This window comes from Rhineura floridana, chromosome 1, assembly GCF_030035675.1.
Source record: "Rhineura floridana isolate rRhiFlo1 chromosome 1, rRhiFlo1.hap2, whole genome shotgun sequence".
In the NCBI taxonomy this organism is placed as follows: domain Eukaryota; kingdom Metazoa; phylum Chordata; class Lepidosauria; order Squamata; family Rhineuridae; genus Rhineura; species Rhineura floridana.
Genome location: NC_084480.1, coordinates 133,094,056 through 133,109,827, shown reverse-complemented (window position 1 = coordinate 133,109,827; position 15,772 = coordinate 133,094,056).

Here is a 15,772-nt window from a genome sequence, read left to right as displayed (position 1 = left end):
TGTATGTAAATCCCCATCCCCATCTGGATAAACAGTTATTGAAGCACAGAGGATTTCCATATTCCTACTGGCAATAGGTTTCAGAAGCTGTATACACTGCAATTTGTTAGACCATAGCTTGAATTTAGTGGCAATTTTCATAACGTTTGCAAAAAAAAACCCTATTAATGGTATTTTAAAAACACATTATTTCTGAAGATTCATCTTGAAATGATTTTGGCAGAGAAGTTGCCATGCCAACTCTGGTTTGCATTTCTCATTAGATAAAATGTTGTGGTTCCTCTACTATAAATGCCAGTTAATTTTCCATCTCTGACTTAGACTATCATGTCCCAAATGAGCCTACTTGTGAAACACAATCATGAGATGAGGCTTTGTTCTGAGTGTGGGTATTATCTGATCTCAGACTGGGCAGCCCAAGCAGCAGGTCTTTCTGTTATCATGGAACTCTCTCCCCAAAGAGATTTAATAGGCCCCCATCCATTTGTTTCTAGAAGACCTGTAAAGACCATTCCACCCCTGTGATTGAGCATTTTGAGCGTCAAATTAGTTTTCCCAGACTGTATAGAGATTCGCTGCGATTGTTCTACTTTTTTATTGTTGTTTTTGTTGTTATAGATTTTCTGTCATTTTTTCTTCGTTTTGTTTTTAATGAGCTGTATTTTATCAACCGTTATTGATTATTTTCTGTATTGTTAGATCCCCAGAGAGCTGCACTTTGAAGTATGTGATAGGATATAAATCTTTTCTTTAAGTCCAAAAATGGGAACAGATGGCTAATCTGAGTTCACAGGAAAAACATATTTACATTTACATCATGTTATTGATGACCATTCTCTGGATATTTAGTAACTATATTTTGCAGGGAATTTTGGATGGATTTCCCCTATTCTAATTTGTAATCATTCTTTGATTGGCTGTGCCCAGTATTCCATCTGTTTCCTGCTTGTTTATATAGATTTTCTCATGTTAATTTTGTGATTAGTGTGTTGTTCTTGCTGCAGCTTTCTATTCATCCCATTCTTCTGCATGATGTCTTTTCTCTTTTCTAGGAAAATGTGTAGCCTGTCTGCATAGTAACATTCCCCAGCTCCTTTCAAATGAAAAGAATCCTGATATTATCTTACATACATGCAGCTAAGATGGCGACTGAGGCGGATGCTCAGCAGGGAGCTCCGCGCTTCAACTTTTAAAACAACTTTTAAAAACTTCAATGCCAACAATACCATCATTGTCATCTGCCTGTTTGTCTGCCTATTACTATGGGCTGGTTATTGCGGCATACCTGGGGCCGTTGTCACCACCATTGCCCGCTGTTGTCGTCGTTGCGGGCCGTGCTGCCTGGGGCGGCGTCGCGGCCTTGCTTTGCTGCTGCTGCCCGCTCGTGCGCGGGCGTCGTCATCGCTGGGTTGTGCCGCTGCCGCCGCCTGCCCACTGGGTTGTGCCGCTGCCGCCGCCTGCCCGCTGCTGCTGTCGTGGTCGTGCTGCTGCCTGGGCGTTGCCGTTGCGGCTCTGTTTCTGCCACGGGCCGTGCCGTGCCGCCGGGGCGCCATCATTGCAGCGGTCGGGCCGCTCCTCAGGGTGCTGTTGCGGCGGCGGGGCCGTTGCTTTTCATCGCGGCCTGTGCCGCTGTTGCCGTTGTCGCTTGCCCGCCCGTGTGTCGCTGCGGGCTGTGTCGCCCGGGGCGCCGTCGCTGCGGCTGGTGTTGTCGCCACCGTTGTTGCTGGCCCGCCCGTGTGCGGGCGTCGTGGCCGCCGCCCCTGCTGCTGCGAGCTGTGCTACCACCTGGGACGTCGTGGCTGCGGCTTGTGCTGCCGCCGCCGTCGCCATCCCCGCCGCTGCGGGCCGTGTTGCCATTGGAATACCATCGTGGCGGCCGGGTCCATTGCTCTTCCACTGCTGCCGGGGCCTTCGTGCCGCTGTTGCCCGGACATTCCTTGGCTGCTTCTGCCTGCTCCTTGCCGCTGTTTTATCGTGGCTTTCTGCCTGCTTGCCGCCATTCCATTCAAGTTTGCTGGATCGCTGCTGTTGGGTTCGCCTGGCTGTTATTGTTGTTGTTTGGGTGCATTTTAATTGCTTGTTTGTTTGTTTGTTGTGTGTGTGAATGAGATTGTGTGGATGTGTTTGTATGTATTTATGTGCATTTTATGTGTTGTTGTGTGAATGTGTTTCTTGTGTTTAAGTAATTTTAAATATGTGCCTGGGAGAGCATACTTTGTATTTAACGGGGGGGCTTTCGGGGGCCCCAATTAGCATAGTGACGGGTTATGGGAGGTATGACGCTAGGAGGAGAACGTGCCAGGTAAGGGGAACTCGCTGCAGACAAGTTGTGTCTGTGCCTTGTTCCAGTTCTCCTCAAGGCCACAGAACTGCTGGTTGTTCTATCAGCCAGCCCTTAGATCTCCAGGTGCTGCTTTTGAATGCCAGGTCGGTATATAATAAAACCTCTCTTGTCCACGATTTAATTGTGGATGGGGGTGCCGACCTGGCATGTATAACCGAGACCTGGGTGGGTGAGCAGGGAGGAGTTGCTCTGTTTCAGCTTTGTCCACCTGGGTATACGGTGCAGCACTATGGTAGACCTGAGGGTCGGGGAGGCGGGGTCGCTGTGGTCTATAGGAGTACTTTCTCTCTCACCAGGCATCCTGTCCAGATGGCGACTGGTCTAGAGTGCCTCCACCTTGTGCTGGGCCAAGGAGACAGACTGGGAATCCTGTTGGTGTACCGCCCACCTTGCTGCCCAACAGCTTTCCTAGCTGAGCTGACAGAGATAGTCTCGGAGGTATTGTTGAGGTCCCCCAAACTTGTGGTGTTGGGGGATATCAACATTCATGCCTAGACTGTCTTATCTGGGGCGGCTCAGGACTTCATGGCCTCCATGACAACCATGGGGCTGTCTCAATTTGTTACTGGCCCAACGCATGTGTCGGGTCACACTCTTGATTTGATCTTCGCCACTGGTCATGGAGATGGTGATCTGGAGGTGGGGTGTTTTTCATCTACTCCATTGTCATGGACAGATCACCGCCTGCTGAGTTTTAGACTTACGACGACTCTTTCCCTCTGCAAGGGTGGGGGACCTATTAAGTTGGTCCGCTCTCGGAGGCTTATGGATCCTATTGGTTTTCAGAGGGCTCTGGGAGTTTTTCCAGCTGATAGTACTGGCGCTCCTGTCGAGGCCTTGGCCGAACTGTGGAATACGGAGATGGCCCGGGCTATTGACACAATTGCTCCCGTGCGCCCTCTTCGATGCAGAGCTCATACAGTTCCATGGTATACCCCGGAGCTGAGAGTGATGAAGCAAGAGAGAAGGAGGCTGGAGTGCAGATGGAGACGAACTCCAGACGGATGCAGTTATGCTTTGGTAAGTGCCTCTACTAAGTCGTATATAAAAGCGGTAAGGGCAGCGAAGAAGTCCCACTTCGCTGCCTCTATCAGGACATCTCTCTGTCGCCCTGCAGAGCTTTTCAGGGTTGTACGAGGACTCTTACATACTGGTTCTCTAGATACCATTGAAACATCTGAAGCTCACTGTAACGACTTCGCAGGGCACTTCCAAAATAAAATCGCATGCATCCGTAGGGACCTAGACTCCGATGTTATGACAGATGAATCCATTGAAGTGTCCAGAACACGGTCTTGTCTTTCATTATTGGATGAGTTTCAGTTGGTGCAGCTTGAGGAAGTGGACAAGGTGCTTGGATTGGTGCGGGCGACCACGTCTGCTCTAGATCCTTGTCCATCTTGGCTAGTGAAGGCTAGCAGGACTACTACCACCGGCTGGGCCAAGGAAGTGATAAATGCCTCCTTGAGGGAGGGAGTAGTCCCTAGGAGTCTCAAGGAGGCAGTAGTGAGACCTCTTTTAAAGAAACCTTCCTTAGACCCAGATAACTTGAACAATTATAGACCGGTGGCGAATGTCCCCTTTTTGGGCAGGGTTTTGGAGCGGGTGGTCGCCGGTCAACTCCAGGTGCTCTTGGATGAGACCGATTATCTGGATCCATTTCAATCCGGTTTTAGGCCTGGTTTTGGCACTGAAACAGCCTTGGTCGCCCTGTATGATGACCTTTGTCGGGAGAGGGACAGAGGGAGTGTGACTCTGTTGATTCTCCTTGATCTCTCAGCGGCGTTTGATACCATCGACCATGGTATCCTTCTGGGGAGACTCGTGGAGTTGGGAGTTGGAGGCACTGCTTGGCAGTGGTTCTGCTCCTACTTAGCGGATCGTCGCCAGAAGGTAGTGCTTGGGGAACATTGCTCGACACCTTGGACTCTCCATTGTGGAGTTCCTCAGGGGTCGGTTTTGTCCCCCATGCTTTTTAACATCTACATGCAGCCTCTGGGTGCCGTCATCAGGAGTTTTGGAGTGCGTTGCCACCAGTACGCTGATGACACGCAGCTCTATTTCTCCTTTTCATCTTCTACAGGTGAGTCTGTGGATGTGCTGAATCATTGCCTGACCGCGATAATGGACTGGATGAGAGCCAATAAACTGAGACTCAATCCAGACAAGACTGAGACATCGTTGGTGAATGCCTTCCCTGCCCAGATGGTGGATGTTTACCCTGTTCTAGATGGGGTTACACTCCCTTTGAAGGAACAGGTTCGTAGTCTTGGGGTTCTTTTCGATCCTTCCTTGTCTCTTGAGGCGCAAGTGGCCACAGTGGCAAGGAATGCATTCTACCACCTTCGGTTGGTAGCCCAGCTACGCCCCTATCTGGACAGTGATGACCTCGCCTCAGTTGTTCATGCTGTGGTAACTTCTAGGCTGGATTACTGTAATGCGCTCTACGTAGGGCTGCCCTTGAAGACAGTTCGGAAGCTTCAGCTAGTGCAAAACGCAGCAGCCAGAATGCTGACGGGGACCAGCCGGTCAGCGCATATAACACCTGTTCTGGCCCGTTTGCACTGGCTACCCATTTGCTTCCGAGCCAGATTCAAGGTGCTGGTTTTGACCTATAAAGCCTTACACGGCATGGGACCGCAGTATCTTGTGGAACGCCTCTCCCGCTATGAACCGACCCGGTCACTTCGCTCAGCATCTGAGGCCCTCCTCCAGGTACCAACCCATCAGGAAGCCCGGAGGACAGTTACTCGATCTAGGGCCTTTTCTGTAGTGGCCCCCGAATTGTGGAACAGCCTCCCCGAAGAAGTATGCCTGGCGCCGACGCTTCTATCTTTTCGGCACCAGGTTAAGACCTGGCTATGCTCCCAGGCATTTTAAGTATTTAATGTTATAATTTTAAATTTTTTTTGTTTGCTGTTTATTTATTGTGATATTCTGTATTTTAATCTTTTTGTACACCGCCCAGAGAGCTATTCGCTATGGGCGGTTTAAAAATGAAACTAATAAATAAAAATAAATAAATACATATAGAAATGATTATGATGATGATGGGGCATTAAAAACACTAAGGGCATGGTAGGGATTTTTCCTCCCTTCAAAAGGATGTGTGCATGCACAAGTAGTGGAATAGAGCTCACGCATGCTCTTTAAATCAGGGCCTGGGAGCCTTTGGCCCTCTAAATGTTTCTGGACTACAACTTCCATCATCCCTGGGCATTGTCTATGCTGACTGGGGCTGATGGAGTCTAACCATATCTGGAGGACACCAGGTTCTCCATCTCTGTCTTGGATGAACTGGTTGGCCTGAAATTGACTCGAAGGTCTTGAAAATGGCTAGACTGCAGCCCTATCTGCACATTCACTCCAGTGTGATTTCTTTAGATGCATATGACTTGCAATGTAATAGCCAGTGGATTGCCCTGGAAGGGTTCTCAAGGTTTGATTCTTGTCTATTTAAAGAAAGAAAATGTTACTCATCTAGCTTACCTAGTTATCTACCTAGTCCGTTTCATGTAGTCAATTTCAAGTTTTGTTTGGTTTTTGTTCAAAAAGGCACCAATGCTAGGTGGACACTCGTAATTTTTATTAAAGTAAAGAAAGAAATGAGAAGCAGTGGAACTGTAAAAGCTCTCTCCTGCCTTGTTAGTTCCAGCAGAGAACTTGTAATTGTCCCAGACTAAGCAGCAACCAGAGGGGAAACTACAATTTCCCTTCCCTAGCCTGCCAGCCGACCAGGGTAGGGCATTTACCTTTTTAACACCATTTTAAGGGGGTGCATGTACCCTATAACTGGTGTGTACAGCAATACTTACACATTTTAACAGAACCTCTGCAGTAAGATTTCAGAAAAGGCACTACTCACATATGTAGGTTTTCATTGTTGAGGTTTTCACACAATTGTTTTAAAGGGCTCCTTTAAATATCAAACCAGCATGCTTCCATCACAACAGTCCCTACAGTTTCTGGAAATGCAAGCCTGAAGAATGGCAAAAAGCTAATGTGTCTGGCATCACACCAAGACAAGGTGAATAAAAGGTACTAAATTATTGGAGAGGAGTGTCAGGGGAATGAAATTTTGGAACTATTCCTAATTGTAGGTGAATCTTATTGGATTTTCATCCTGCCATTCACAGTGTGAACTGTGAACTGATATTCACAGTACTTCATATTCTTCCAAAGCTTACAGACTCTTAACAATGTTTGGGGTCTTCTTCTAAATTAAAACATCATTTCACTGAGTGCATTAAGATGACTAACCAAGGGTCCTAATGGGTACATCCTCTGTACTACTTTACAAAAGTTTTATGCTAATTCTCCTTCCCCTCTTTCTAAAAGCAGCTGCGATACTGACGATGGGGCAAATCTATCTTCAAGATAAAACTCCACCTGGCATTAACACTGACAGAGACATAAAGTTTTTTTCCCCTTGTTACCCATAATAAAAGCCTTGAAAGCAGAAGCTTTTTTATAACAATAAATTTCCAGCACTATCGAGTCATAGGAGCAAAAAGTACCATTTTTAAGAGAAAAGAAATATCACAGGACTAAATTTAAAGCAATTTCTCCTCCAAACATTTAAATCTTTCTTTAGCAAAATACTGATGATGACAACAATCATAAATTTAGCAGAAGCATATGTAAGGATAAACATTCCACTGTAGATGAATTCTTAGGGTTATCTGGCACACAGCATGCTCAACAGGAGCACCCAATGTGGCACCCATGGGCACCATACCATCCCTCAGGACTTTTATTAGCATCTCTGAAGCATCTGCTCACGTACTCTTTAATCATGATTACCTTCCCCACTTGAAGACTACATAGAGGTGAAGTGGGAAGAGGAAGATTCTTGCCCACTTCCTCTTTCTACTCTATGTGTGTTTCAATCAGCTCCAATCAGCATCTGAGCAGCTGAACAGAAAATGAAATGACTGAGAGTATGAGTGAAAAGAAAGTGATCCAGGAGACTGGAATGGAGGCAAAGGGGAGAACATGGGGTGCTGTAGGAGTCAGAGAGGGAGATAACACATGAGAATGGAGTGCCAGAGAGAGAAGGCACATGCATGTGCATGTATTAATACTGTATTTTAAATTTCTGTAACCAGCCCTCGGCCTTACTGGTGAAGGGTGGGGAATAAATTACTACTACTACTACTACTACTAATACTCAGAGCTTGGAAAAGTTACTTTTTTGAACTACAATTCCCATCAGCCCCACCAGCATGGCCACTGGATTGGGCTGATGGGAGTTGTAGTTCAAAAAAGTAACTTTTCCAACCTCTGCTACTACTACTACTACTAATAATAATAATAATAACAACTGTACACATGTTGGATATAGTAAAACAGACCCTCTTCAAAACTGTATAGTTTTTCATGTATCCCTGCCCCCTAACCATCACCAGCTTACCAATCACATCTGTCTCTATTGAGCTAATCTGTGAAAATTGCAGCTCCAGCATACTCTAGTGCTGCCAAGTTGCAAAAACATGGATCTGAGGTACAGATCCTTGTGGATCCTCTCACAAAAGTCCAAATGTGCCCATAGTCCCCAAAATGTAGGTGACACCTGTTTCCTGGGATTTGCAAAATTTATCTGTCCAGCTCACTTAATCCCTCACTTTTTAATACCCGGGGAACTAGTATAATTTCACTGACATGTAAGAAACTCTTCACTCTAAGGAAGAGGAGACAAATGATTGTGTTAGCATCCCCCCCCTTTTTTTCCCTCTTCCTGTTGGCCACTTAGCAAAACTCAGCAATCAGATATGTATTTTGTTTCCCAATAAGTGCAGTTTGGGCTTTTCCTGGAAAGCCACACTCTGTCAGAGTTAACAGTCCTGGGCTCAAAGGAACACTGCAGCACATGAAATGGAATGTAGCCCACAAATCAAGTATTGCAGCCTGTTCAACAAGTTTGCTACCTGCTCCTTATTTCAAGTAATAATTCCATGCATAGCATTATTACTAAATAAGGAACAGTTGGACAGTTTATCTGCAAAGGAACTGGCAAATCCACCCTCCCCTTCTTGTTCTTGCAGTACCTGACTGGCATCAAAGAGAAATTGAGCCTTTGATAGGCCATCATATTTATTTGCCTTGGTAGCTTACAAGCTGGATCCTTGCCAATAAGGTAATAAAGACAGCTACTTATATGGGAAGGAAGAAAGATGTTCCCTCTTATCCTTGCTAATCCCTGATTTGTTTGAAGTTGTGATTGGAACCACTAGAGGCCACTGTGGCGCCTCCCAGATTTAACTTTTATAGACCTAGGTGGTTCCCCCCCATCAGAATCTACCAGAAGCAATAAAAGTGCCAGCTCTTGAAATAATAATTTAAAAAATGGTACCTGAGTGGAGTCTTGAGAATGAGCCCTAAATAGTTCCAAGGGGCAGACATGGGATGGAGCCTAGGATATGAGGTATGTCCAGGGGCAGACGTCAGTGCAGTTTTGGTCAATGTTGGGATCTGTTTATTTTACTAAGATGTACACTGGTTTTTTTAAAAAAGAATGAGGAAGGTAAAAAACTTTTTTCTCTTTTGCATTTCTAGAACTGGCTTCAAAACATGCAAACAAAATCCTCACCTGGGCTAGGTTGTTGTTGTTGCTGTTGTTGCTATTGTTGTTGTTATTCTAGCCAGTTAGAATGACAAGAAGGAATGAGCAAATCTGTCAGTTTCAGTTTCTCATTTTTCCAATCTTAAATTCAGTTCTCCGTATTTCTACATTAGTTTGCCATTTTTTAAAAGAAAAGCCTCACAAAAATTCATCAGCATTCTAGTGCAAATGATATCCTAATATACAGTACATGTTCTTGTATGCAATTTTGTGATGGAATTTCACCTAATATAATACATTCTTGTATGCTATTTTCGCCAATGTGTGCATTGCTATGCACATTTAACCCTATTGTATGCATTTTTGTAACCTTTACTTGGCTGGAGAACTGCCTTGCAAATTCAGAGAAGGGCAAGTTTTGAAGGATGACTGTGTTTCAGCTTGTGTATTGTTTCAGGAAGCAGGGATTAGGTAGGTTCACCTTTAAATGCAAACTGAATCAAATCCCCCCCCATCCCTAATGACAACCCTGCCAGACATTTAGTGCTTTACTAAAGGACATGCCACAGTTTCCACCTGCTACTCAGAGGTTAAGGCAGCTGAAGTTTCTCTATCAGACAAGACAAGCCTTGTCCACCATGGGGGGGGGGAGTTATTAACCCAGCCTGTCATTTCCCCACCAGCTCCTTTATTCTTTCCAAAGAGGCAGCCTTTGGCCCCATTTCTGCCTCCTTTTCTGCACTCCCTGTAAGGCTTATAAGCCATTGAAAAGAGACAGAAAGCTTGCAACTTCTTATCAGTCCCGACCTCAGCCAATTGCAGCTTATCCAGGCTGACCACTAGTTGGGTTACTTGTGAGCAGAGATGGAAACATGTGTCTGTTTCAGTTCTCTCAGTTTCTCATTTTTCCATGTTAAATTCAGGTCTCTACATTTCTACAGCAATCTGCAATTTTTTTAAAAAAAATCCTCATGAAAATTCTCCACTATTTTAGTGCAATTTTCTCCATATAAACACATTTTTGTAGGCAGTTTTGACAAAGGTACACATTTTGCAAGCAATTTCTTATCATTTTCATACGTTTTTGCATGTCATTTTCACTCATGTATTCATTTTATGCACGCTTTCCCCTAATATATGCATTTTTGTAAATGTTGTTTAGTTGGCGAACTGCAACCCAAAATTCTAATAGATGCGAATTTCGAAGGATGGTTGTGTTTTGGTTCACATATTGTTTTGGAAATTGTGAATTTGATAAATTCTGCTTGAAATATGAACTGAATTGAAATTCTCACTCATCCCTGCTTGTGAGCAAGCAGCCAGTCTAGCAGCTTCTTTCTCACAGGGCAGGTGAGAACATAGCACATTTTGAGGATCATAGGACCTCTCACTTTATCAGCCTCTCCCAAATTAGAGCTAGCTCTCTCTCCATTCTGTTACAGAAACTTAGCAGCAGCAGAGATGACTACGGAAGCATTAGATGCAATGATTATATTGTCCTGAAAAGTGACAGCAATTTATTGCCATTGCAACACCTACATCCAGGGCTGTTATTTTTCATGCAATGCAAGCTCAACCCAAGCAATGGCATTAGGGTAAATGAATGGTTATGGACCTTTAAGAGTAGTGCTACTGAAATCTTGAGAAAATACCATGGCACCAAAAAGCCTTGGAATCAAACAGTGTAAAAAGTGTGCTATTTACAGTGACATTACGAATTCAGCAAGGTTTTTCTGATCCCCAGAGTTACTATGAACACCTTGCCCTTCAAAAGGCATCACTCCATAAAACTAGATGTTCCTGTTCAGTCATTGGCAACACGCTCACGCTAGTCACACTTGTCATATTTTGACCTGACTACTCACAAGATGAAAGGAATGGATTCACAATCCATCACCTTGACCACGACCAGCAAGCTTGATTTCCCCAGGAACACAGCAGAGGATCGGATGGATCTGTCCAGTTAGTGGGAAAGTGGTACATACTGAGAGAATGACAATATTGTTACACATGCATTAATTGAATGTAGCCACAATTCTTCATTTGCCTCTTGTTCTTGGGGTTGGTATGCCCTTGGGCTGGTTCACAGATGGCAGAAATACACATCTCAGTGGAGACTCGGGTTTTCACCAAACAGCTGCAGAGCAGCAGAAGAAGGGGGCAATTTGAAGTGGAGAAGCAGCCGATGGGAGGAGTGCTTAACCCTTTTTGCCCACCTGCCCTTTCCCTTCTGCACTGCTCTACTACAGCCATTGCAGAGCTTGGAAAAGTTACTTTTTTGAACTACAACTCCCATCAGCCCAATCCAGTGGCCATGCTGGCTGGTGCTGATGGGAATTGTAGTTCAAAAAAGTAACTTTTCCAAGCTCTGAATTGTTCTCCCAGCTGGTATTCCTGCTGCATGTTGGCCACATCTCAGAGGGTGGGTGTGGGTGGAGAGCTTACAGAAGATAAGCAGCAGGTGTCTGTTGGGTGAAGAATTTGATTTTTATTTTATTTATTTTATTTCTATCCTGTCCTTCCTCCCAAAGGAGCCCAAGGTGACAAGCACTTCTGTGATAAAAAGATACAATTAAAAATAAAATAAAAACTGTTTTAAAACTGTGAAGAACAACTAAAAACAATTACACAGAGCAAAACATTTAAAACAATTTTTTAAAACAGATTGCTCAAAAAACCCTTTGCTATGGCATGGCATGGCATATTTATTTATTTGTTTGTTTGTATGTATGTTTGTTTGTTTATTTATTTATTTATTATTTAATTTGTATTCCACCCTTCCTCCCAGCAGGAGCCAAGGGTGGCAAACAAAGCGCTAAAAACACTTTAAAACATCATAAAAACAGATCTTAAAATACATTAAAACAAAACAGCGTTCAAACATTTTTTTAAAAAAACAACTTTAAAGAAGGGTTAAAAACATTATTAAAAAACATATTAAGCAATTCTAACACAGACGCACACTGGGATAGGTCTCAACCTAAAAGGCTTGTTGAAAGAGGAAAGTCTTCAAAACGCGCCGAAAAGATAGCAGAGATGGAGCCTGCCTAATATTCAAAGGTATAGTTTATTTATATACCACTTTTTGTCCCGAAGGCTTCTAAAGTCATGCACTGCATGCATGCATATTAGAAATGTACAAGAAAAGTGCAATACATACAATCAAACTGGCAATATAAAATAAAAATAGCATGAACATTCAAGTCAAGAATACCAATGGCATACTAGGATCTAGTTTTCAATAGGTGAGGCACACTGAGGGTGGCAGAAATCTGCCCTTCTCCTTGGCTTCTTTGCAGCAGCAAGGAAATCATCAGAACCACCTCGCTGGCTTTCTTCTTACACAGAATGTTAGATGTTAGACTGCCCCGAGTCATCCAGTACACTCCTCGTGCATCCCCAGGTATATACTTAGCATCTGCCTCTGGCTGCCCCACTCTAAATGCCTCCAAAGAACAGGCTTGAGTAACACCTTGAGGGACCAATAGCATGCAACCAGGTTCTCCACACAATCTGCCCACCGCTCATGCAATTTGTAGGCAGCATTAGGGATTAGCACGCAAATACCCTATTTTTAAATATTTGATGCACTGAGCTGGTTCCTTTCATAAAATGTGCTCATGGAACTGAATGAATGAATGAATGAATGAATTTATTTCGGTCATGGACCAGCCAACTCATGGAACTGAGACAAACACTCTTTCCAGGTGTTTAAACACCCAGAGGGGCAAGTAGGGAGACGGGGGCGAGCCCCACTCTCTTGATGACACTGCATGAGCCAGACTCACTCCTCCAGGCAACACATGATGGGTGCTAGTTTGAATGGGGCACTAACACGAATTGTTGGGGAATTAGATCTTACCAATGAACTCAAAGCTACTCCTGGATGATCAAGCCAGGAGATAGTGTGAACGAGCAACAGGAGTGTTAGGACCACACCAATACAAAAGGTTTTAAAAACTTTATTGAAAGATGTCCTGTTGACACAGCCAGAGGTACTCTTGTGAGTCACCCATTGCAAGAATGGTAAAATGCAAAATTAGATATGCCCAATAGTCCTGAACTTTCTTTCTTGCATACTCACACACGTAGCTGGTGGCCAACCAGTACTGTAGCAAGGGAGAAGAGACTTGAAGAAGGAGAGGAGGCATGCTCACAGTCTCAGGTGACAGGCTGTGGTAGAAAACTTCTCAAATCTTCTGGTGAACCTGGGATATCTTTATAGTCAGAGAATGTTTTGATGTTCTTTTGATATCTTCATGGAGCCCTGGTATCTCATCCATTAATCGGTCAGCTGGCACTTGTAGTGATGTCAGTCTCATGGCATATCTGTGTTCTCAGGACTGCACCTTCTCTTGCTCATACCAGCTTGGTGCCTCTCAAGGGTGCCTGTCACAAGATCTCTGTTAGGGGACTCAGACTTACATTAGAATTATAACATTTATTTATGATTGATATATTCCAGACACCCCCAGTTGTTGTCATCTTAATAACCTTCAGTACCTCTAAGCCGCCAGTTTCAGACATAAACCCTAGAAAGAGAAATTCATTCACGCTCACACATCCTCTACATGTTATCATAACATATACCACTCTGTCATCAGGGGCCGCGGGTAACTAGCTGGTTCCATAGTACATACAAGCAATGCAACAGGCACTAACAAAATGGAGAAAGTTATAAACATTCCTGGTTTTATCTCAAACACTGTATTTCTGACATTTCAATTCTAAGAGCATTTCTTAAATATATCTAAAAGATACAATTATAAATGTGAATGAGAGAATACCATGAGAGAATAATATTTATAGTAAATTCATAGCAGTGCAGAAGCATACAGAAATATTCCATTAGCAGTATCAATAATAAATGACATGAATATATAAGTACATAGAGGTGTTCAGGCATTGATACATATAGGAAGGAGGAAATATACAGCGGCCATGTGGTGTAGTGGTTAAGGTGTTGGACTATGACCTGGGAGACCAGGGTTCGAATCCCCACACAGCCATGAAGCTCACTGGGTGACCTTGGGCCAGTCACTGCCTCTCAGCCTCATGAAAACCCTATTCATAGGGTAGCCATAAGTCGGAATTGACTTGAAGGCAGTACATTTACATTTTTCATAGTTGTAATTTGTGCCAGCGCATATATGAGGATAGGAACCCAAGTAAGTCAGGGTTTAGGATTCCATCGTGGAAAGCCTATCTGTGAGTAAGGCAACATCCTTCAGACCCAAGCTGCTGATCATGTATTGGATGGGGACTATGCCTGGTACCTGCCTCATCAATGGGGTAATGCTCACCACAACGTTCTTCTTGCCCTTCCATGTGTTCAACATGAAAAGGGCTTTTATGATGAGTAAACAGAGTGCAAGAGAAGAAGAGACTGATTATTTTCATCATGCCCACTGTGAACTTTTAAGCAAGTCTTTTTCTGGATGAGAAGGAGGCCCCTGAACAGACCTCAGCAGCACTACAGTAGGTGAGAGGCAACATCACTAGGATCGGGGGGGGTGAGGCACTCTGCCTGAGGAAGCCTGGAACAACTTAACTGCTAGTGCCCAGTGACTGGAGGAAGGGAGTATAATCAAGACTAGTCATTTTTATGCATTGCGAAAAGGGGGGGCAGGGCAAAAGAGGCCAAAGATTTGCACAACATTTGCTGGCTTGAGTTTATGGGAGATGGAAGCCAACAGGCCACACATGCGTAGTGTCAGTGGAAACAAAGGACAGCTCCATGAAATTTCAAAGTAAAACCCGGAGCAGGCTCACTGCCCCTTTGACATCGGGGCCACTGTCCTCTTATTAGTGTGACATAGTCGGACAAGACTCACAGAAAGCTGTGCCTCCCTTTCTGTTTTTTACAAAAATCCTATCCCAGTTTGGGTGCAGTGTAGCTGGCCACACCAGAGATTCAGTGGTAAACTCGGGTCTAGGAACTTAATCATCTTAAGCCACTTGCAAACCTCATTCTTTGGCATCAAAGTTATGCTCTTTGTTGGTGAGTTTTATTATCATTTTTTGAAGAAAAAAACCTAGCAGCTATTATCAAATGCCCTTGTGGATGAAACGCATCCTTTTTCAAGAAGTTGCATTTGAAATAATATTTTTTAAAAAATACCAAAAGATGTTTTGAAATATGCAAAATAAATTTGTGCAGATGGGCTCTCTCCCCTGTTTCTTCCCTGCTCTCTCTGTTAAGCAAAGCTATAAATCTTGAGCTCTTCCGTATTGTCCCATTTCCCCAGCACCTTGGGAGGCAAAGAGATAAATGTCTACAGTGCAAGTGAATGAAGGTTGCTCCTTCCAACAAGCTCTTTAAAAGGAACTTATTTACTGATAAAGCATCTGGAAAATATAAAATGGTTATGATGTCAATAAAATATATATTTGGTGGGAGGAAAGAGATGGGAGAGCAACAAGAATTTAAAAGACATGGCTGTTCAGCATGGTGAGTACAGCTATTTATCATAGCTATCTTTTGGCAGGAGGTTTTTCTAATTTTCAGAGGAAGATGCTACAACGTAAAAGCAGAAGAACATCAGAAGAGCCCTGCTGGATCAGACCAAACGCCTACCTAGCCCAGCATCCTGTTCTCACAATGGCCAGCCAGATGCCCATGGGAAACCCTCAAGAGAGGACCTGAGTACAACTGTGCTCTCCCCACTTGTGATTCCCAGCAACTAGTGTTCAGAGGTATAATGCCTCCGACAGTGGTGGAGGCCACAGCTTTAGAGGGAAGGGCTAACTCTCTATTTCCCATGCACCGTGAACCTCACTGTAAACCACACCCTGCAAAACAATTAAGCTTTTTTATGCTTTCCATTGGCTCCAGAAGCAAAAGACCTTCAGGGTAAGGTTCATGC